Source organism: Pseudorca crassidens, chromosome 8 (assembly GCF_039906515.1).
Source record: "Pseudorca crassidens isolate mPseCra1 chromosome 8, mPseCra1.hap1, whole genome shotgun sequence".
Lineage (NCBI taxonomy): Eukaryota > Metazoa > Chordata > Mammalia > Artiodactyla > Delphinidae > Pseudorca > Pseudorca crassidens.
The window spans coordinates 98206462-98231239 of NC_090303.1; the positions used below are offsets into that span (position 1 = coordinate 98206462).

Below are 24778 nucleotides of genomic sequence, written 5' to 3' on the forward strand. Positions count from 1 at the left end.
CACCTTCCAATGGTATTTCTCCTAGAAACATTTTATTTTAGTAGGAATCAAATTCTTAAGGAAAATGGATAAAACCCTGGGACAAACAGATGTGTTAACATGGAGAGTTAAGCCTGCAATAAACAATAAAAGGAGCAAAGTAAGGTTAAAACATGTTTCCCCTTCCAGGAGAAAATAGGATGTCCATTAAATAATACCTTTTGATTTATCCTTCATTGCAATTTTTGCTGTCCTTGGAAATAGGAATAAAAATGCACGTCAGCTGACTACCATTTGTCTTGCACACACCCTATCATGGCTTTTATCTGAGAAGGAAAATTAAATGATGCAGGTTGTTCGTTGTTGTTTTTTTTTTCTTTTTTACTGAATCTCCCTGACCACAATAGTTATGCTGACCTTGACCAAATTATCTCCATGTACTAGTTCTATTGCTGTGTCATAGAGCCAAGCAGTATTTCTGCAGGTCTTTTTTAGAATTCTTGGGTAAAATGTGTAACAGATGTAGGCAGGGGTTAGGAAAGAGATGCTATTTATTCTGCTTCTGTAGTTTTGGATGGAAAATACTTTTTAGGTGATCTGTTTCTAAGAAGTGCAATTTTCGGGAAACCACACATCATATTCTCAAAATTATTTTCCTTTTTCTCCCTCAAAATTTATTCTGATCATCTCAAAGTAAAGGATTATTCTCAAAAACAACAGCAAAAGATGCTGCAGCTCACATTAAATTTGCTTCTACTCCAGGAGAAAACTACTTCAAATTTCACAAAGATAGTCTTTCCTCCATTATATCTGGATTATATAACCCAATTTATAGAAGGAAAAAACACCCAGAATACAATCTCCTGGAGTATTTTGGGGGGGCATTCTCCTGCAATGGGATTGGACTCAGCAGTTCTAGGGTTTGTGCTAGTTGGAGACGTAACTGGAGTTTGTGCCTGTAAACCCCACAAACTTCCCATCCTAAGAGATAGGAATAAACAGACATGTTTAGTCATCCAACAAACATGTGTCTAGCATTGGTGTTGTGTTGGGGACTTTGCTAGGCATGAAAATTCAGAGATGAATCAGACACAGTAGAGAATGTCTGCAATCTACATGAAATTATATCCTGAACAAGGACAGACTGTAAATGCATGCTTGAATATATGTGCTCTTTTAAATCCAGGAAAAATATTTTCCACATGACCAATGGTGGTACCAAAAAAATGAATTGTTACTGGTGTACAGTGGCATTTGTAGATATTAGAAAACTCAAATCAAAAAGGGAACATTGCTCTGCCATGAATGCACGATGTTCATACTTTTCTTTGTAAATTGCTGTGTCACCTCCAGGGTAACTTGCAAGTGCATTTTCATATGATGTTTCAAATAACACACACCAATGAGTGGAACTTAGAAAAATGTATAAACGTGCATATTCTTTTGTTCTGAACAATAAGAAATATGGAATGTCAAGTGATGAACTAACAGCAAACACAAAATTCGAATCTTTTTAGGTTAACTTGTGACATAGTCAGAAAACGTATCATGGAAATGTAACTGTGCAGAGTGCATCTGGAAACTGATTTATTGAAGCATTCAAATAATACAGTGCTATTTATAGGAGACTCTGTTATAGATATTCCTGCAGTTATTACAGAAGGAATTCTTGTCCTGTGGGGTCTCCAATTCAGACAGGCTGCCTTGGTTTCATAACACAGGTTTATTTGCCATATGATGGTGGATTTCTTTAAAGAGAATATACTTAGTAAAGATTTAAAAATGATTATGAGTATGACTAGAAAGTGGGCAGCTAGCTGAAGGAATTCTCTAGATGTCTCTAGTTGACATGCATTGTTTTTTCCAAATTAAACATCAATTTGAAATTCTAGAGTCTAAGTGGATTTTCTATGAAAAAAATAGGTGAAAGGAATATTGTGGTCTACTCCATTGTTTACACAAAGGCAGGCAAGAGATAATGAAATATTTTCAACTACCTACACAAACTAATTGTATATCTTTATATACCTAATAATGTGTCATATTTTAATTAAGATAAATTCATCATGAGAAATATGAAAAATATCAAATAGTCAACTCCAGTGTTGTTTATTCAATTATATAAGTGAAAGAAACTAATATTCCTATGTGAGTTTAAAGTTTAAAAAGCATTTTCTTTTATATAATTTTGTGGAACTCTCCACTAATATAGTGATATGCTTGGTGATGTTATCTTCTAGACAAAATTAGTTATTCTACCCCTATACACCCGTGTCACTTTCTTGGGACATTTATATCTCTATTACAGCACTGAATACTGTATGGTAGGTATCTGTTCATGTTCTATCCTTTTCTGAGCTCTAAAATCCCATCCAGCAGGAGATGTTTATTATCTGCATCACTCCCCCCTTCCCAAACTTCATCTGTAAATGTAGGCTGCCTACTGATGCTTAACTTTATTAATTTTGATTTAACTACTATCTTACCTAAGCTAGAAGTGAGGCTCTAAGACATTAAGAGATGCAGCCAGGAGCACATAATATTGAGAGGTAAACCAGGATGCAGTTCTAGGCATCCTTACTCTAAATCCCCAGCCTGTGCTTTTAGTCTCCATCTTTCCCTATCCTTAGCCTATTTGAAATTATAGAGCTACAATATAAGGAATATTATAATAATGAATATAGAAGTATTTTAAAATAGCACTAAACTTTTGTGTAATATATATATTTGTTTCTATGACGATTTTAAATAATCTTTATAAAACACATGTTTAGTACTATCAAAAATATTAATTTTACAGGACTGCTCCCTAAATATAGATCCAGGTTCTGACTTCTGGTTATTTCTAATCCACCCCGCCGTTCATCTACTTTCCATTTTAGAGTGTGATTGAATAAAGTCATCATAAAGCAAAATTCCTTTCAACTGTGATGATAAAACAAGACCAGCCACTTGTGCTAGGAGAGCAGGAGGAAATGAATGTCAATTCTTGAAAATCTGGGGATGTTCAAATGAGCAGAGTTGGAGGCATATCTCAGGCTTTATTGACAAAGGAATGCAGTGTCATTATCCATTACTTACAATGGCTCATTTAGATCACAATACGTGCTTCCAGCGCAGAGAGAGAAATACGGTGCAAAAGAATTTTCTTTCAGTGCTTTGCTATCAATTCATGCCAGCATTAAGAGATCTATATTGTAATTTTCTTGAAATACTTTGACTTCCTTTGTGTAAACAAGAAATGATTCAGCAAGCACCTTTTGGATAGTAAGGAACAGGGTAGCTTTTTAAAATTTTGTATCCTCATGAGCATTTTATGACGTTAGAGAATCCGGGAATGTCAACCATGAACGGGACCCTGAGGATTTTATGTCCCATACTCCTTCTTTGTAGATGGAGAAACTGAGATTCACTGTGAATATGGGATTTGCTCAAGATAGTTGGAGGTTGAATAGAAATTAGAACTCAGTGTTTCTAAATTCAGGTTTGGAGGCCGACTTGTGTAAAAATGTAGGTGTGTTGGGAAAACAGTGTGATGGTTTCCATGAGACTGCGGGCATCTCTCCCTTGTGACGGTCATGAATATATAAGTCTCATTGATTTTTTCACTACTATGGCTCTGCGTCTTATTTCAAAATGTAAAATCAGCAACTTTCGTCATCTCTCAGTAGCTGCGTGAACTTTACAGAATTCTGTGAATTGGGTTGTCTCCATTTCCTGTTTATTTCTGATTGCATTGTTTTCTCAAGATGCATTTTTTTTTTCATCTGGAATTCATTCTCTGGGAACCTCCCTCTCTAAAAAAAGCTTAAAAACCAAGCAGTGTTTATTTTTTGGTAATTTTCCCTTTACTTTTACTCCGTAATTTCTCTATTTAGAAACCTTCGATTGTTCCCAATTCCCTTCTGCAGCAGATTGAAAATTATCTGCTTAGTTTTCAAGGTTCAGTACGCTACTTCCTTTCAATCCCTGTTCTTTACCATTTCCCCAAATGCACTTGGCATATTAATCAAACTTAATTTTGGAACCTCTAATTAGTCTCATTTCTGGGCCTTTGCTTGCCTGTGGTTTCTCTTTCTTCCTCCCTGTGGAAAGTGTAAGATTTCCTTTTAACTATTAAAAATTCCTGAGGTTGTAGGGCTTCTTTTCTCATGCCCAGCAGTTTGTGTAAAGAACCACAGAGATGGAAGAGCTTCTCCCAGGACTGGGTCTCAGGAGCGTAGCTGGATTCTGGTCCTTATTTGCCTACAGCTGGGAATCTTTTTGATTTTTCCTTCTTGATCTGAATTTTCTGGGCTTGACTTCATCCTGTCCTTGCCTATGTAAGACCAGAGTCATGCTTCAGACCCTGTCTGCTTGTCTCAAAAACCTCCTACTGGTGGCACTCCTAGTGAAATAGCACCATCCATTGCCATTCATGGCTGGGAATGGTGGCAAAAATGATCCAGTCAGTCTCCTTTTCTGACTTCTGTTCCATCTACATGTGTGTATTTGAAAATAATTATTTTGTTTCTGTTTTCTTTTCATTTGGTATGGGTTTTGCCTTTTATAGAAGCCTTCTGAAAAAACAGTTTTGTTTAGAATTTAAACATTGTCAAAAAATATATATCGAGGCAAGTGACTTTCTTTGGAATAGAATACATTCCTGGATATCAATACAGCATGTTTTTCCTTTTAGATTTGTCCCAAGTTCCCAGGACATTTACTTAGTGGTGGCATACAGAACTCTTATACAAGGGGCCTGGATTCTGAGAGGAAGAGTCAGCAGTGACATTAAAAGGATTTCTTCCTCAACTAGGGAAATTTGCATGTGCTTAAAGCCAAAGACATTAGAAAGGACAAGATAAAAACAAATGTCATAAGAAGAAAAAAAGGTGAGAGAAAAGTCCATCAGAGGTTGGAATGGACAGGCATTAGTGCACAACTGTTTACCGTTATGAAGAAAGGTACCAAGTTAGCAGAACACCAAATAAGGGAACTGTACTTGCTGGAGAAATCTTCTTCAACAGCAAAGTATTTTGGTGAAGGAGACAAAGTTTTGCAATTTAATATGTAGATGTAAAGCGAAGCACTGGATAGTTTTGTCTTAAAGAAGGCCAGTGAGAATCTGAAGGGTCTTAGGGAGGTTTTATAGGTGCTGTATTCTTGGCTTTCTGTTTCCTAGTTAAGTAAACTTTATTGTTTCAACAAATGAATTACAGAACCTATGACCGATCATTTTAGTTAACAGCCTAACTTTTAACTAAAGTAAAGATATAATCTCAGCATATGCTCTTAAATGACTCAACTTCTTGTTTTAATAAACAATTCAGGCAAATGAATCCAATAGCATATTTTATAGTCTTTACTTGGTGAAAGACTCACACTACTGTCACGCACATAAGAAATCTCAGTAATGTTTGCCTCTCTTTTCTCTATTACTTCACACATCCTGTAAAACCAACTTCAGTCACCTTCCAAAATATCTTTTGCATCTTCCGCCTCGTATAAGCCCACTGCCACTGGCTTCTGTTCACCTTCGTGCAACTTCTAATTTACAGTGTAATATTCTGATTGTTTCCAGAACATACCTCCAAGTCTCCTTCACCCCGCTGCCAAAGTGTTCTTTCTTTGAAAATATAGATATGATTGGATCATATCACTACCCTATTAAGCAAAACATTTAAGTGGTTTCTCAAGGCCCACAGAATATAACCCACATTTATAGCGTGGAATTCACTAGCCTGTGAAGTCTTGGATAAAAGATACCTAGATTTAGGGCTTCCCTGGTGGCACAGTGGTTGAGAGTCCGCCTGCCGATGCAGGGGACACGGGTTCGTGCCCCGGTCCGGGAAGATCCCACATGCCACGGAGCGGCTGGGCCCGTGAGCCATGGCCGCTGAGCCTGCGCGTCCGGAGCCTGTGCTCCGCAGCGGGAGAGGCCACGGCAGTGAGAGGCCCGCGTACCGCAATTAAAAAAAAAAGAAAAGAAAAGATACCTAGATTTAAACATAATAGGCACCTAATAAACATTCGTTGAGAGAATGATTGAGAACAAGCAAAACAGGAATGAACAAATGAGATTTTTCTACACAATTTGGCCTTAGCATCCTTATCCTGATCAAACCCTCTATGAATTCAATGACTACTACCCTCTGTACCATCTGCTGTTCATTCATTCTGGACACCAGTCACTGTGCCATGTGCTGGGAACAGAGAAGTGAAGCAAACTATCGAGAACTTCATCCGCGAGGATGAACGGCTCACGGTGGAGTCATCGTTAAAAAAGGAAATGTGCAGATGAGTACATGAGTCCTATCCATCATAGTTGCTACAAAGGAAAGGGAGTAGGTCCTCTGAGAAAGAAAGGAGATAGACTAAATGTAGCTTAACGTATGGTGGAGTTGGAGAAGGTCTCTTCTCCTGTCATTTAAGATGTGGTAAGTTATCCAAGAGAAAATTGGGAAAAGCGCATGTCAGGCAGCTGCAATAAGTTGTTGAGGTTTTTTATTTGTTTGTTTTGTTTTATTTTGTTTTGTTTAAGATTCTGTTAGCTTGTGTCTCATTCCTCCTTAAAGACAGTAGGCATTCCTATACTTATGCCTTTTTGTGATACTGATTCCATTGCCTGGAATGTTCTTGTCTTTCATTTTCTAGCTAATGAATTTTTTCTTATCCTCCCATGTTTTCGTTAAATATTAAGACATCAAACTGTCCTTACCCCTGACAAAAACCTGTACGGGGATGTTTATTACAGCTTTTTCCTATTGCTAAAACTTGTAAACAATCAAGATATCCTTCAGTAGGTAAATGGATAAAGAAACTGTGATATATCCAGACAATGAAATATTCTTTAGCACTAAAAAGAAATGAGCTAGTAAGCCATGAAAAGACATGGAGGAGAGTTAAACACATACCACCAAGTGAAAGAAGCCACATGCCCTGTGATTCCAACTATATGACATTCTGGAAAAGGCAAAACGATAGAGACAGTAAAATAAAATCGGAGTTTGGGGGAGATGAATACATGTAGCAAAGGGTATTTTTAGCGCAGTGAAATTCTTCTGTGACACTACAATGATGCATGGATGTCATCATCATTTGTTCAAGCCCCCATTAAATGTATGACATGAAGAGTGAATCCTAAAATAAGCTATGGATTTGGGGAGATTACAATGTGTCGATGTAGGTTCATCATTGGTAACAAATGTAACATTCTTGTGAGTGATGTTGATAATTGCGTTGGAATGCGGGTGTATGGGAAATCTCTGTACCGCCCTCACAGTTTCGTTGTAAACATAAAACTGCTGTAAAAATCGGTCTTATAAAAAACACAGAGCGTTGGCTGAGCCGGTCTCCCGTTTCTGACGCCTCCGCGTGCTCCATCTCTGTGGTGATGACGGTGAAAACCAAGGCTGCTGGGGACACCCTGACTTACTCCAGGATGAGGGGCATGGTAGCAATTCTCATCGCTTTCATGAAACAGAGAAGGATGGGCCTGAACAACTTTATTCAGAAGATTGCCAGTAACTCCTATGCATGAAAACACCCTGAAGTTCAGTCCATTTTGAAAATCTCCCAACCTCAGGAGCCTGAGCTCATGAATGCCAGCCTTTCTCCTCCACCAGGAAAGCGGTCCCGAAAAAGAAGGAGGAAAAGCGTATTATGTCAGAGCGGAATGTTCTCCTGAAGAACGTGAAACACCCTTTCCTGGTGGACCTCCATTTCTCTTTCCAGACAAGCTGTACTTTGTCCTAGACTACATGAACGGTGGAGAGTTGTTCTACAGTCTCCAGAGGGAGCGATGCTTCCTGGAACCACAGGCTTGGTGCTATGCTGCTGAAATAGCCAGTGCCTTGGGTTACCTGCACTCTCTGAACATCGTTTATAGAGACTTAAAGCCAGAGAATATTTTGCTGGGTTCACAGGGACACGTTGTCCTTACTGACTTTGGACTCTGCAAGGAGAACGCTGACCACAATGGCACGACGTCCACCTTCTGCGGCACACCCGAGTACCTTGCACCTGCTTCATAAGCAGCCTTATGATAGGACCGTGGACTGGTGGTGTCTGGGGGCCGTCTTATATGAGATGCTGTATGGCCTGCCTCCATTTTATAGCCGAAACACAGCTGAGATGTACGACAACATTCTGAACAAACCCCTCCAGTTGAAGCCAAATATTACAAATTCTGCAAGACACGTCCTGGAGGGCCTCCTGCAGAAGGACAGGACAAAGAGGCTTGGTGCCAAGGTTGACTTTATGGACATTAGGAATCACGTCTTCTTCTCCCTACTTAACTGGGATGATCTCATTAATAAGAAGATTACTCCCCCTTTTAACCCAAATGTGAGTGGACCCAGCGACCTGTGGCACTTTGATCCCGAGTTTACCGAAGAGCCGGTCCCCAACTCCATCGGTCGGTCGCCCGACAGTATCCTCCTCCCAGCCAGCGTCAAGGAAGCGGCCGAGGCCTTCCTGGGCTTTTCCTACGCACCTCCTGTGGACTCTTTCCTCTGAATGGTCTTAGGGTTGGCTGTGAAGCATTTTACAGGCGTTTTTTAAATGTTTTAGTTAGCCTTTTGGCAGAGCTGCCAGCTGACAGGACATCTTAAAAGAGAATTTGCGCATCCCTGGAAGCTTGCACATTTTGGCAATCTTATTGCACACTGTTTGCTGGAAGCTTTTCGAAGAGCACATCCTCCTCAGTGAGCTCGGGAGGTTTTCCTTATTCTTCCTTCCAATGTGGTGCTATCTCTGAAATGAGCAGTAGAGGGCCGCCCCAGGCAGATGCAGTGGTCTCATTCGAAGGAGGACGCTGTTCGGAGAAGGAGCTTCTGAAGGTCTGTCCGGGCCGTGATCACGAATCTTATGAAACGTGCCTTTTCTGATGAGATCGTGTTAGCTCCAAAGTTCTTCCTGTTGCCCAGTGTTTCCTTCTGTTTTTCCTTGTGGACTTCCTGTGTCATCGGCCGTATGAGTGTGGTATGCTTGCTCACAGAAGGACTCAGTTATAAGCATCAATGTGACACTTGCAGGACACTACAACGTGGGACATTGTGTGTTTTTTCCATATTTGGAAGATAAATTTATGTGTAGGCTTTTTTTTTTGTAAGATATAGTTAATAACTAAAATTGATCGAAAATGGTCTTGCAGTGACTTGTATCCAGATGCTTAAAGAAGCATTGCTGCTACAAATAGTTCCATTTTTAGAAAAGGTTTTTATGGACCAATGCCCCACTTGTCAGTCAGAGCCTGGTGTTTTCATTGTTTAAAATATCACCTGTAAAATGGGCATTATTTATGTTTTTGTTTTTTTGTTTCTTTTTTGCATTCCTGATAATTATATGTATTGTATAAAGAAAGTCTGTACATTGGGTTGTAACACTAGTATATTTAAACTTACAGGCTTATTTGTAATGTAAACCACCATTTTAATGTACTGTAATTAACATGGTTATAATAATGTACAATCCTTCCCCCCCCACCACACACCTTTTTGTGTATGTGATAAACCAACTTTGGTTTGCAATAAAACCTTGAAAAATATTTGCAGAAAAAAAAATACATTAGGATTTATATACACCACCAAATGTAAAATAGATAGCTAGTGGGAAGCAGCCGCACAGCACAGGGAGATCAGCTGGGTGCTTTGTGACCACCTAGAGGGGTGGGATAGGGAGGGTGGGAGGGAGGGAGGCACAGAGGGAGGAGATATGGGGATATATGTATATGTATATCTGATTCACATTGTTATACAGCAGAAACTAACACACCATTGTAAAGCAATTATACTCCATTAAAGATGTTAAAAATAATACATTAAACTATTTACATTAAACTTTCACTTCCTTTATATTAAATTTGGTAAAATATCACATTTTCTGCTCTAAGGACTTAAGACCTTTGAAGGTTGCTAAAGCCCAACTCCTTCCAATCCCCTCCAAGGACCTACAAGCCCAGCCTGTCCCTCACTCCCCATCGTCTGTCTGGTCCGTTTCCTTTTTGTTTACCCCACGCTTCAGCTCCTTGCACACTGGCCTTCGTGTCCATCCTGCTCCTGGTCTTTCTTACTTTTATTTCTCGCCCTGAAACCACCATTCCACAGATATTAGGAAACCTGATGGCTTGTTCCCTCTTTTCCATGAAATCTGTGCCCCAAAATGATCGTATCAATGAGGGCTTCTCAGATGCCTCATTGAAAGGACATTCACTCACCCCCCACCAACCCCCAGTAGGCACCCTCAAGTTCCTTCCCTGCTCTATTTTCCCCCATAGTAATTATCACCATCTGATACACTGTGTATTTTTTAAATGTGTTATTTATTATAATAGAAAACTCTGTGTTGTTCCTGGCTGCATACCTACTGTGGGCACTTTATAAATAATTGTTGAATGAATAAATGAATGCATATCATCTTAAATTCATAATCACTGAGCAGTTATCCTTAATACTAGTTGTTTTTCATATCTTATTATAAAATCAATACATGTTATTTGAAGAACATTTCAAAAAAAGTAGGAAACAGGAAAATAAAAGTCGCAATTATCATCATAAATGTGACATTATGGTTAACATTTTGGTTTACGTATTCTTTCAGCCATTTTCTGGTCTATAAATATAAACTTGATAAAATAGGGAGTATAGCATAAGCACTGTTTCATGGACCATTTTTCTTTATCTTAACATACTGTAAATATTTGTCAATTAATTAAACATTCTTCAACAGCTTCACTTTATTGACTGTCTAATGGTCCACTGTCCACTTCGTACCAATCAAGTGCATGATCAAATCTGACGTGACTTGAGTCAGGAACACCAGAGGATGTTTATCTGTAGCTCTTCAGTTAATTATTTAAAAGTGGAAGTGGGTTAAGTAGACTAGGAAATAGACTTGGTTGTCAATAAGTACATTGCATCTTATTTGTGAATGCTGTCTTTGAATTAACCAGTAAATGAAACTAGAGGGTCAAAAACTGAGACGTTTACCAGTGAACCAACAAATTGCAATACAAAATAACCTCATCTGTAGGAAGATTGCCCTTGATAGCTAGAGTCCTCAAGTTCATTTAGGCATATTGCAGTTGACCTTGACACTCTTCAAATGATTGCTTTATTAAAAGTGCTAGGTACCTCTGCCTCCTTACAAGACTAGAAGTTAAGTTAAAAAAAAAAAAAAAGGAAAGGGCACTGTTCACCATTATTTTAGAGATTAAAACCTCTGCCTGGCTCCAGGGCAAATAGTTGATGCTATTTTTTTTTTTTTTTTTTTTTTTTTTTGCGGTACGCGGGCCTCTCACTGTTGTGGCCTCTCCCGTTGCGGAGCACGGGCTCCGGACGCGCAGGCTCAGCGGCCATGGCTCACGGGCCCAGCCGCTCCGCGGCATGTGGGATCTTCCCGGACCGGGGCACGAACCCGTGTCCCCTGCATCGTCAGGCGGAGTCTCAACAACTGCGCCACCAGGGAAGCCCAGTTGATGCTATTTTTGAATACCATTGCCTTTTTTTCATGAAGCAATATGAATTAAATTTCACAACCTTTTCTATATTACACAAAGGGTAAAAGTTGATATTATTTTTTATGATAGGATTTATTTCTCTGAAAATAGAAGATCGACTTAGAGGAGACAAAAACTTTTTTTTTTAAAGCCTCACAAACTATTTTTTTCTAGTGTTAACAGTTCAGTAGATAATTTGAAACTGATTAATCTGTTAAACCATATGTCAGAAACATGGTGCAGCTGTTAATTGTCCAGCAGAATCTGAACTACAAGTCTTGAGGAATTCGCCCTTGGACCATGCAGACCAGACAATTTCCTATTTGATTTATAACCATGATTCTTGCAACGTGACTGATTTTCTAGTTATACTACCTTAAATTTTTTCTAATGTAGCTATTGGACTAAAAAAAGGCAGAATGGAAGAAAGTTGATCTGAACTTTTTGAGATAATGGCATTGAATCTATTCGTTATCAGATGCTACTGTACTGATTGTGTTCAATATTTTTCAAAGTACATGAAGATTCCTACTGTATGTTCTATTTTCCATATTTTGAGAACGTATTGAAGTCCCTCCCTTCCATAAAAATCACCGCATAGCAGGGTGATCAAAGTATAAACAAATACTTATCACAGTAGATTGTCAACGATACAGGATGAAAGCGTTATATTCGAAATACCAAATTCTTATGTTCTTTTGAAAACAAAGAAGAGCTGTAAAAGAGCTCTCTCAGAAAAGTCAGTAACTTCAACTCTTACAAAATTCATTTGCTGAAGCCAAGTTATTTTAAAAGTTCTAAAGGCATGTACTGATGATATAGAAGAACCCTCAATATAATCCAGGGGTTCAAATGACAGGTCACATTAAGGTGGTAAAGATCGGAGAGATGCTGTCTCTCACGTGGGATACAGCCAGGAAGATCTACACGTAACGTCATGGGATAAAGTCAACTCTCTCTGCACAAGCAGTTTTTAAAATGGAAAAATGCAAAAGTGTCCATTAGATAGATAAAGCGAATACATCTCAACAGCCAAAACTAGGAACGATTGTGGCTTCCTCACATTTCGATGGATTTATTACCTCTCATTGTCAGTAAATCATTGATGAAACAGCCTTTTATGGCATTCGTGCTGTATGCCAGGTTCTTAGGCCCTGGGAATACAGGCTCAACAGGACAGGCGCATGCCCCGTTCCCATCGTCCTTACTACCCAGTCAACAAGTAATAAACACATTTTTAAAAAATAAACAGTCAAGGTAATTTTAGATTGTGATGGTGCTGTGAACAAAATAAAACAGTGCAATCCATTGAATAGCAAATAATGTTTGGGGCATATGAAGGTGAACATTGAGTTGGTGAATTTAGACACTGGCCAGAGAAAGAGAGGATGGTATTTGAGTTGGGGGCAGCCTGGAAAGAAGTCAGCCCTCTTTAGACCTGATGAAGGGAATTCTAGCTGGGAGGCAGGGAAGGGGGAAAGGGCCGTGAGAGGGAGTGTGTTTTCTGTGTCTGAAAAAGAGAAAGGAGAGTGAAATTAAGAGCTTAGTGACCCAGAGGAGAAGAGTGAAATAAAATAACACCAGAGATCACTCAGGGCCAGACCATTGCAGGCTTTGGTGGAGTTGGGATTTCATACTCAGTGCGAGGGGAAGCCGTCAGGAGCCATGGCCAGGAATAATCTGATCCCCATTTTTAAAAGATCCATCTGGCGACTGTGAAGAAAATGGATTTTAAAGGGATAAAGTTCGAATCAGGAAATAAGTACCCCATAAATATTTATTACGTGAATAAATGGAACAAATTTGATGTACTTTGCTGAATGTCGTACTCATTGGATGTAGGCCTATCAGTTGAGTGGCTGATTCTGTATGGTTTTCTCTGAGAACACCTATGTAAAACTGTAGGAGTCTCTTCCTTTTAGTTGAAAGGTATGGGTCTGCTGTGGACAGAAGATATTGAAATTGCTGCAATATCATGGTATAGGGTATCACTTCAAGTAAATTCCTGGGATCCAAACGGGAAGTGGTAAGAAAAATCTGACCACTTCAATATTATTAGGAGATCTGCATACCTAGGAATAAATCCAATCAATGCAACATATACAGATTTTATCCAAAGTGAATCTGGAGATGCTGTGACCTTGAAATTGTAGACCTCAAAAACATAGGTCTTGTAATCGGGCACAACTTGGTTTTTGTCCTGGTTCTATTATTCTTTATCTGTGAGGTCTCAAGCTTCCTCATCTGTAAAATGGTAATGATACCTATGTCAAAGGCTTACTAAGGTAACTCACTGAGAGAATTCTCTTGGAATATTTACTATATTGCCTGCCACATAGGTACTCCATAAATGATTGCTATTACTATTTCTTTATTTGCTGATTTTGGTTTAATGGTCTGTACTGTTTATGCTACTGCGATGGAAGAGGGACAGATGCCTCATTTAACGCATGGCTACTGCAATGCATATGTAGCCCATTGGGCTGTGTCCCACTGAATAGAAAATGAACAGAAAAATGTAAATAGAGTCACCTCCATTGACTAGTAAACAGGAAAGATTCAGTGAGGAGAAAAAGGGGGAGATATAAGTTTCCTTTTTTCACTTAATGATTTTCATTGCCTACCAGGTAAAGTATGTCCACTCAGTTGATTTAGTTCTAAATTCATTATCTTTAACTTTTCCCTAAATTAGCATTTGATGGCAAACTAATGGTACTTCTCTTCATGACCGCTAAGTTCTTTGTGGAGTAGGTAAAGGAAACTAAATCCATTCTTCCATACGTTGTATGAAAGGACAATTAATTCTCAACTTAACTACATAATCTGTTTTACCAATGAGCTAATACTCTTGCGTTTTCTGTGCAGGAATTTCACCCTGCTATGCAGATGCAGATATAAATAATAAAGGTCCCTATATAAAATTAAGTACACAAAAACAATATTATTTTTATTTTAAAACAGAAGGCAATATTTGTATGGGAATTTCTGTGATAGGTCAAAGTATGCTAAAGACCAGATGGTACATGTTCTTGCTTATTTAAACATATATGTTATAGTAAATGTAGTGTGTGTGTGTGTGTGTGTGTGTGTGTGTGTGTGTGTGTGAAGACTTGTAACAGTGATTACTTCTATGGATTACGAGAGTCCTTTCTATCTCTGTATTGTATGACATTTTATAGGATCAGGAAAAAAATGGGTCTCATTTCTAGTGACACAGAGTAGGCCAGGGAAATTGGAGAAGGTACACAAAGCAAGGTATGAATCAGAAGAGCGGGAGGAAAATATGATAGAAGTGAAGATATATAAACTTCATATGTGGCATATGAGTTGGAGTTCTTGGTGGTTTTGCCCTAAGGAGGAGCAAACATTTTTCTAGAATGCTCCTATAACACGGATTTTTTTAACCATTTACTTTCTATTGCTATGATGTAAAAGATCATAGAAAAACGGACCCAAAACTAGACATTTGAAGTCATGGAAAAACTGAGGAGACTCTGGATAAGACAGAAGCTAGTCAACCAGATTCTGGCCCTTAGGAATAAAATCTCGATTTTTTTATTGTGAAGAACATGCTCTTTCTTCCATGTGCTAATATTGGGAAAACCTCAGCCTAATACTACCTTTGAAAGTCACAACTATCCCAAGAAAATATTTATTAGACTAGGTTAAGTTAAGGTAACTGAACTTGAAAAAAGTTATTAAAAAATACTGGAAGAGAAAGTCTTCTTTATACTTCCTGTACTTGCCACACATTCAAGGAATAATACAATACTTATATTTCAAAATACATCTGTAAATTATTATTAAATTTAAAGACATTTGGCTTCCAGATAGGATTACACCCTTTCCATAGAGAGAAGTAATTGGGGTATGGGATTCCCACAGATGACATGTGGAATGAGCTCAGTTTGTTTCGGTTTTTTAATAGAATGCTAAAGTTAGCCAAGTCCTGAGGTGAAAAATACAGAGCCTGTTCAAGTAATGCGTGTCAAGGAAAGAAGACAAAGCACCATGTTTCTAAGGGCATCGAGACAAAATACTTCTGTAAGCAGCGGCCCAAGTTTATAGGGAGTAAAAATAATGGATCTGCCACAGCTGTAAAGAAACATTGTGAAGTTATTGTTAGTGCTGTCGTCCCTCCTTCCTTCCTTCCTTGTTCTCTCCTCTTTATTTAGAGGAAAATTAAAAAAAAAACACACACACACACAAGGAATCATAATCTTGGGAATAAAGTCTCTAAAATAAAGAAGTACTAGATCCCATACAAGTCTTCTCTTGGTCAGAGTGTGGAAACGGATGCTTCTTACACTTTGTGAAGAATTTAAGGGGCAATATTAACCTCAGTGATTACTCAGGAAGCACCTGAGTCATGACTTCAGTCTCCTTTTCATTCAAATCCTGAAACTCTCCACTAGGCTAGACAAGAAATACCACCTTATTTGTCCAAAGGATTTTCCACTGTCTTTGAAGCAAAGTAATGAAAAGCATGCTTTGTCTAGGAAGTCAGGGAGATGGTACAGAGGATAGCATCGTCATCAGTAGGTGGGTACACTGGTAGTTGCATTCTCAGCTGGTGAGGACAGCAGTTGGCTATGTTTGGGCACCTGGGTGAGCAGACAGAGCATCAGGAAATCCAGGAGCAGGAAGCACGGTACAGTCCTGGAGCATCGAGACGGGACTCCAGACACTGAAATGAGCGTCAGGGGAAAAGAAACCATCTCTGCAGGAAGTGAGATGCTCCTAGGGAATTAGCACAGACGTTTAGCTTGGATTTGAAGATAGTTTTGGCCGTAAGGAGCAAGGCAGGAGGCTATAGATTGGAAACAGAAGAGTTTAGGGGGAGGTGTGGCCTCTGAAATTTTCCCTGACAACGGAGAGGAAGGGTCATAAAACCTGAGGCAGGAAGAGTAATGTAGCTCTAGCTTCAAAAGTTAGGAATTGAATGCACAGGATGTAAGGAGACCATTGAGTTATGTATTCCCCTGAGAATATGCCTTTTCCAGTTTGTTTTTTTTCCTAAATACGAATCGAAGATATTGCTAGAATTTCCGTCCTGATAGCACTGCTTGGTTTTGGAGTCCTTTGCTAGTCTTAATTGTTTTCTGGGTATCCGGCTTGTATTTCCAAATGTGTGATATAAAACATGTATTTAAGTGCTATACTTTTTAAAGATGTGTTATGAAAATTTTCCAACATTATTTTTCAATCACAGATACAATTGAATGATACTCTGATGTCAATTACATCTGTTCTGAAGTCATTTGACCTTGCAAATTCCTGCCCATACTGCTTGCCAACAGAGATCTCTCTTGGCCACACTCTCGTAGGTGAAGGGCAACAGCCGTTTCATCTCTCTTCGCCAATCATTTCCTCTGTTCCAGCATGAATTCGTACAGAATTCTTACAGCTAGTCTGAAGACTGACTGAAATTGTATGAAAATAAAACTCAAGGCCCATCTGCTCCTCTAGTTTTCATCCAAGATTCCCTGGAATGGAAGTACACTGGAGACTGAATGTTTGCCATAACTGTGTGGCTGTAGTTTTGGAAGACATCCTAGTATGGGAAAATACAATACTAAATTATTTCAAATGCTAGCATTCTCTCTCTCTCTACTACTACTACTACTACTACTACTACTACTACTATAAAAATTCTAACTTGATTTCCTTATATTTAATGTCTGCAGAATGTTGAGACAGGTGTTCTAGAACAACAAGCAAGCTGTCTCTTTGGAAGATAGAATGTGTAATAACTATTCTTACAGTTGGAGATAAAAATAGATAGTTCATCATCATAGTCAGTCTGGCAATATGGGCACACGTGGAGTGCAGCGACAGCCTTCTCCAGGAAATTTCATCCCCGTTGTAGTCTCTCCGTGATTTTGCCTAAGCTTTCCTTTCTCTACAGGGTCCTCAACCCTCTTCATCTACATGCCCTCAATTCTTCAGGTCGGATTCATTATTTGTATGTTACCTGTTACCATAATTGATCATTAATCTTTCTTCTTCGTGGATACATAGAATATTTATTATACTAAACCAGAGGTTGGAAAACTTTTCCTGTAAAGGTCAGATAGTAAGTACTTTCGCTTTGGAGGCCATATAGTCTTTTTTTTTTTAACATCTTTATTGGAGCATAATTGCTTTACAATGGTGTGTTAGTTTCTACTTTATAACAAAGTGAATCAGCTATACATATACATATATCCCCATATCTCTTCCCTCTTGCATCTCCCTCCCACCCCTCTAGGTGGTCACAAAGCACCGAGCTGATCTCCCTGTGCTATGAGGCTGATTCCCACTAGCTATCGATTATTTTTTACATTTGGTAGTGTATGTATGTCCATGCAATTCTCTCACTTTGTCACAGCTTACCCTTCCCCCTCCCCGTGTCCTCAAGTCCGTGCTCTAGTAGGTCTGAGTCTTTATTACCGTCCTGCCCCTAGGTTTTCATAACCATTTTTTTTGTTTGTTTCTTTAGATTCCATATATATGGGTTAGCATATGGTATTTGTTTTTCTCTTTCTGACTTCATTCCGTATGACAGACTCTAGGTCCGTCCACCTCACAAATAACTCAATTTCATTTCTTTTTATGGCTGGTAATATTCCATTGTATATATGTGCCACATCTTCTTTATCCATTCATCCGATAATGGACAGTTACGTTGCTTCCATGTCCTGGCTATTGTAAATAGAGCTGCAGTGGACATTGTGGTACATGACTCATTTTGAATTATGGTTTTCTCAGGGCATATGCCCAATAGTGGGATTGCTGGGTCATGTGGTAGTTCTATTTTTAGTTTTTTAAGGAACTTCCATACTTTTATCCATAGTGGCTGTATCAATTTACATTCCCACTAACAGTGCAACAGGGTTCGCTTTTCTCCACACCCTCACCAGCATTTATTGTTTGTAGATTTTTTGATGATGGCCATTCTGACTGCTGTGCAATGATACCTCATTGTAGTTTTGATTTGCATTTCTCTAATGATTAATGATGTTGAGCATCCTTTCATGTGTTTGTTGGCAATCTGTATATCTTCTTTGGAAAATGTCTGTTTAGGTCTTCTGCCCATTTGGGGGTTGGGTTGTTTGTTTTTTTCATATTGAGCTGCATGAGCTGCTTGTAAATTTTGGAGATTAGTCCTTTGTCAGTTGCTTCATTTGCAGACACCTTCTCCTGTTCTGAGGGTTGTCTTTTCGTCTTGTTTATGGTTTCCTTTGCTGTGCAAAAGCTTTTAAGTTTCACTAGGTCCCATTTGTTTATTTTTGTTTTTATTTCCATTTCTCTAGGAGGTGGGTCAAAAAGAATCTTGCTGTGATGTATGTCATAAAGTGTTCTGCCTATGTTTTCCTCTAAGAGTTTTATAGTGTCCGGCCTTATATTTAGGTCTTTAATCCATTTTGAGTTTTTTTTTGTGTATAGTGTTAGGGAGTGTTCTAAATGCATTGTTTTACATGTAGCTGTCCAGTTTTCCCAGCACCACTTATTGAAGAAGCTGTCTTTTCTCCCTTGTATATTCTTGCCTCCTTTATCAAAAATAAGGTGACCATATGTGCATGGGTTTATCTCTGGGCTTTCTATCCTGTTCCATTGATCTATATTTCTGTTTTTGTGCCAGTAACATACTGTCTTGATGACTGTAGCTTTGTAGTATAGTCTGAAGTCAGCTATCCTGATTCCTCCAGCTCCGTTTTTCTTTCTCAAGATTGCTTTGGCTATTTGGGGTATTTTTTGTTTCCATACAAGTTGTGACATTTTTTGTTCTAGTTCTGTGAAAAATGCCACTGGTAGTTTGATAGGGATTGCATTGAATCTGTAGATTGCTTTGGGCAGTATAGTCATTTTCACAATATTGATTCTTCCAATCCAAGAACATGGTATATCTCTCCATCTGTTGGTATCGTCTTTAATTTCTTTCATCAGTGTCTTATACTTTTCTTCATATAGGTCTTTTGTCTCCTTAGGTAAGTTTATTCCTAGGTATTTTATTCTTTTTGTTGCAGTGGTAAATGGGAGTGTTTCCTTAATTTCTCTTTCAGATTCTGCATCATTAGTGTTTAAGAATGCAAGAGATTTCTGTGTATTAATTTTGTATCCTGCTACTTTACCAAATTCATTGATTAGCTCTAGTAGTTTTCTGGTAGCATCTTTAGGATTCTCTATGTATAGTATCATGTCATCTGCAAACAATGACAGCTTTACTTCTTCTTTTCTGATTTGGATTCCTTTTATTTCTCTTTCTTCTCTGATTGCTGTGGCTAAAACTTCCTAAACAATGTTGATTAATAGTGGTGAGAGTGGGCAACCTTGTCTTGTTCCTGATCTTAGTGGAAATGCTTTCAGTTTTTCACTATTGAGAATGATGTTGGCTGTGGGTCTGTCATATATGGCCTTTATTACGTTGAGGTAAGTTTCCTTTGTGCCTACTTTCTGGAGGGTTTTTATCATAAATTGTTGTTGAATTTTGTCCAAAGCTTTTTCTGCATCAAATGAGATGATCATATGGTTTTTATTCTTCAATTTGTTAATATGGTGTACCACATTGATTGATTTGCATATATTGAAGAATCCTTGCATTCCTGGGATAAACCCCACTTGGTCATGGTGTATGATCCTTTTAATGTGCTGTTGGATTCTGTTTGCTAGTATTTTGTTGAGGATTTTTGCATCTATGTTCATCAGTGATATTGGCCTGTAGTTTTCTTTCTTTGTGACATCTTTGTCTGGTTTTGGTATCAGGGTGATGGTGACCTCGTACAATGAGTTTGGGAGTGTTCCTCCTTCTGCTGTATTTTGGAAGAGTTTGAGAAGGATAGGTGTTAGCTCTTCTCTAAATGTTTGATAGAATTCGCCTGTGAAGCCATCTGGTCCTGGGCTTTTGTTTGTTGGAAGATTTTTACTCACAGTTTCAATTTCAGTGCTTATGATTGGTCTGTTCATATTTTCTATTTCTTCCTGGTTCAGTCTCGGAAGGTTGTGCTTTTCTCAGAATTTGTTCATTTCCTCCAGGGTGTCCATTTTATTGGCATATGGTTGCTTGTAGTAATCTCTCCTGATATTTTGTATTTCTGCAGTGTCAGCTGTTACTTCTTTTTTATTTCTAATTCTATTGATTTGAGTCTTCTCCCTTTTTTTCTTGATGAGTCTGGCTAATGGTTTATCAATTTTGTTTATCTTCTCAAAGAACCAGCTTTTAGTTTTATTGATCTTTGCTATTGTTTTCTTCATTTCTTTTTCATTTATTCCTGATCTGATGTTTATGACTTCTTTCCTTCTGCTAACTTTGGGTTTTTTTTGTTTTTCTTTCTCTAATTGCTTTAGGTGGTAGGTTAGGTTGTTTATTTGAGATGTTTCATGTTTCTTGTTTCTTGAGGTATGATTGTATTGCTATAAACTTCCCTCTTAGAACTGCTTTTGCTGCATCCCATAGGTGTAGTCCGTATAGTCTCGTTTTGTGACATTGTGCTGCCCTGTGAATGTAGCCGCATACAATACATAAATGAGTGAATGGGGCTGTTCTCCAACACAACTTTACTTACAAAAGCAAGCAGTGGGCCAGATTTGGCCTGTGGGATATAGCTGTGGACTCCTGTGCTTGACAATGCTAGGGGGTTTTAGGGCTTGTGAGAAACTTAGCTAATTTCTTCATATTATATGTGAGTCATCTGTAGATAGGGGGTTAACTGGCATACTCAAGGTCACACACTTAGGACAGAGCAACTAGTGACAAGGAAGTCACCTAAAAAACAGCCCTGCATTTTTAATTTATTTGTTACTTTCAGTACTTGGTTATATTCTATTCAGCATTGAATTACAAACTGGTGATATTATTCTCTTGTTTCATGTTTAATTACTTTATGTGGGTCCATATATTATTGCATCTCATGAGGGGATGGGAGGTAGATAGATTATAGATAGATAGATAGATAGGTGATACATAGGTAGATTTTATTGCCCAAACTTGTTAGAACAGTACGGAGCATAGAGTAAGATCTCAAGAAATATTTGTGGTTAAAGTCTTCCAGGAGAACATACAGTTATGTAGCATTTTTCTTAATTACATGGTTATAGATTTTGTCTCAGTTTAGAAGATTGTGAGGTTGCCAATGCTTAAATTCTGATAATAAGTTTATAGTCACCTTTTTTAAAAAAAGCAAATAACCTTTTATATGCTCTTATCTTTCCGGATCCAAGTTTTATTCTAATTTTGTTATTTTGATTTATGTGGGTTTTAAAAATCAGTGAAAAAATTTTAATTTGGTATGAAGATGATTAATTTGTTATGGAAGTCAATTTTTTAAAAAAAATGTAGTAAGGATAAACTATCTTCAGGTTTTATGACTGCTATATTTAAATTCTAAATTTAAACTAGCTAATGGATCACTTAATTATTTATCAACTTCATTTTAATTACTTTCCATGTGTAACATGTAACTATATATGCATTGAATGCTTACTTTTGGAAAATGTGTCATTCCTTATTACCAGGTATAAGCTAGCCTTATTGAGCAGGTTTAAACTAGAAAAGGCTTCTCCTGACATGATCCTGTTGATTTCTAGCAGAGCTCACTTCCTCTTTTCCTTCAAATTACTACTCAGATGTCACCTGATCAAAGGGGCTTTTCTTGACTAGGCAGCAAAAAACAGCAACTCTCTCAACCTCCACCCCACCCCGCAAACTCCTTGCCCCCTCTTTCATATTCAGTGTCTCTCTGTAGTATTTTTCACCATTTCATACTATAAATTAACCTTTATGTTTTTACCTGTTTGTTTTTGTTTTAGTTATTTTTACTTTCTGCTGGAACATAAATTATATGAGGACAGGAATGTTGTCAGTTTCATGTACTGCTGCATTTCCTGTGCCTACACACCACAGGTTCTTTTTTACATATTTATTTATTTATTAATTATTTTATTTTCTTTTATTTTTTATTGAAGTATAGTTGATTTACAATGTTGTCTTAGTTTCAGGTGTTCAGCAAAGTGATTCATAAATAAATATATATATATGTTCTTTTTCCAATTCTTTTCCCTTATAGGTTATTACAAAATATTGAGTATAGTTCTCTGTGCTATAAAGTAGGTCCTTGTTGGTTATTGGTTATTTATTTTGTATGTAGTAGTGTCTATATGTCATAGATTCTTATTTTATATGAATGAATAAAATAAAAATATGCTAAAAACATTAGCATATTCTTAATATAATGGAAACTTTTGAAGTAACGATTACTCCTTAAAGTTAAATGCAGAATTTACATCAAAAGACTGAATTTACATCAAAAGAATTTACATCAAAGTTAGACTGAGTCAGAAGTTAGGAAATCAAGGTTTTATATGTGTGCTCAGTGGCATCTAAACTGAACAGTAAATTTTTAGACAATTAATATGAAATCCTTCACTGTGGATTCTTACTTTGTGAATTGATACTTTTAAAATAAATTTTATGTTCATCATTTCATTCTTTTACATTTAACTTTCCAGGGACTGTATTCATACACATGCATATTTTTCAGAGGCACTTGCAGCAGAACTAAGAAAAATAAGAAATCTAACTATGATTTACAAGGATGGATGTGTTCATTTTAACTTCAGTTTTGTACACACTTGAGTGGTGAGATAATGAATAATAATTCATCTCCCCAGTATCATTGGAGACTTCAGTCCACTTGAGCGACTTTTCAAGAAAACTAGTTCATTCCTTCTACTGCTAGTTTTTTTTCCTGTTTATGAGTATCTGAGAGAGCAGCCATTCTAGAGCATACAGTGTAGTTCTGTATCATATTAAACAGAATACTGAACACGTGTAAACACTTGTTGGGGATTTAAGACCATCTCTCTAAAAGTTAGGTGTTGCACCATGTTGTATTTCAGCATCATGCTTTAAGACTCTGAGTCTGTTGGGTCTAGTTGTTGTTTTTCGTTCATTTATCCCCCCTCCCTCCCTTCCTTCCTTCCTTCCTTCTACAAATGTTGTGAGAGTGTGTGCCAAGTGCCAGGTACTGTTCAGATCACTGGAAAGTAAGTATTAAGCAAACTCTCAAAAACTTTATTTCCGTAGAGCTTCCAATCGAGTGGGAGAGAAAGGCAACCCAACAACGGAATGAGTGAAAACACAACGTGTCAGGTGGCTCTGAATGCTGTGAAGGAAAATAAAGCTGGAAGTGGGTACAGAGAGTGAGGGCAGTGCGGTATTCGTGGAGCTGGGTGGACTAGGAAAGCTTGTCTGCATTGTGAGAGATAACATTGAGCAGAGCCTGGGGGAGGTGAGGGACGAGGCTTGTGGTCGCTGGAAGAGTAACAGCGAAGGCCAGGGCAGGAGCAGGTCTGTTGTTGCTAGAAGGAAAGGGTGGCTGGACAGCAAAGCACAAGGATGCTGGAAGATGTGATCAGTGCAGGGACCGCTGTGGGCCATTGGAGGACGTTGCACTTCATTCCAAGTGACTGGGAACAGGAGCCAGGGGATATTTTGAGTGCAGGAGCCACCTTACCCACCTATATTTTTAAAACTGTCCCTTTGGCTACTGTGTAAAGAAGGACTATAGCAAGGGAGGAAGCAGGAAGGCTATTCAGTCTTTCACAGCCGTGATCGCGGATGGCTTCTTGGACCAGATCACCAGGTGACATGAGGTGGCAGGATTTGGGATATTCCAGTCTGAGAAGACATGGACCTTGGTGCAGTCTCCCAGAGAGTGAGAGGAGACTGAAAAGAACCCCAAGAGTGGAGTCCTGGGCCTTTTAACATTTAGACATTAGGAAGGTGAGAACAGTCCCTCAAAGTGGAACGGGAGAGTCAGCAGTAGTAAAGAAGGAGGGAAAGAAAGTTAATGGCAGTGTAGAAGCCAAGCGAGGAGTAGAACTGAGGGAACACCTGGTTCCAGTGCAGTTGTGATTAGTCAAGTATGATGGGAACTGATTAATTTTTTTAGACAGCAGTGCTTTTCGTGTTGGTGATTATCTTGTCTTCTCTGACTGACACCTCTTTCCTGATCTTTTAGTTTGGATATTATTCCTCCTGGTCTTCCCTCCTTCAGTCTCCATGTTTCTAACCCCGAATCCCTATAATGAATAAATAACTGAAGATTTTTAGGAGATGCCAAAGCTTGGGAAATAAACAACCGCAATGTTATTCGTGATTCTGAGATAGCAGGCCTGTGTTGAGGCCCCTCAGAATGAAGCACTCTATCATGGTTGTAACTCTGGAGCATCAGAAGGTGGTTTAAACTGTGCCTGTGGCTTATAGAATGATCATAGTTGAGTTACCGAAATTCCAATCATTTGCTAGATAGATTTTAAATTTTGTACTATATTCAATGA

General features: G+C 38.3%; 1 protein-coding gene and 1 pseudogene across 3 annotated transcripts in view; both read left to right on the plus strand.

The window, feature by feature from the left end:
- The window catches only part of CNTNAP2 (contactin associated protein 2), a 2029937-nt gene that overhangs the window by 584420 nt on the left and 1420739 nt on the right, over positions 1 to 24778 (plus strand). The window lies entirely within an intron of this gene.
- On the plus strand, positions 7257 to 9506 carry LOC137228674 (serine/threonine-protein kinase Sgk1-like; annotated as a pseudogene).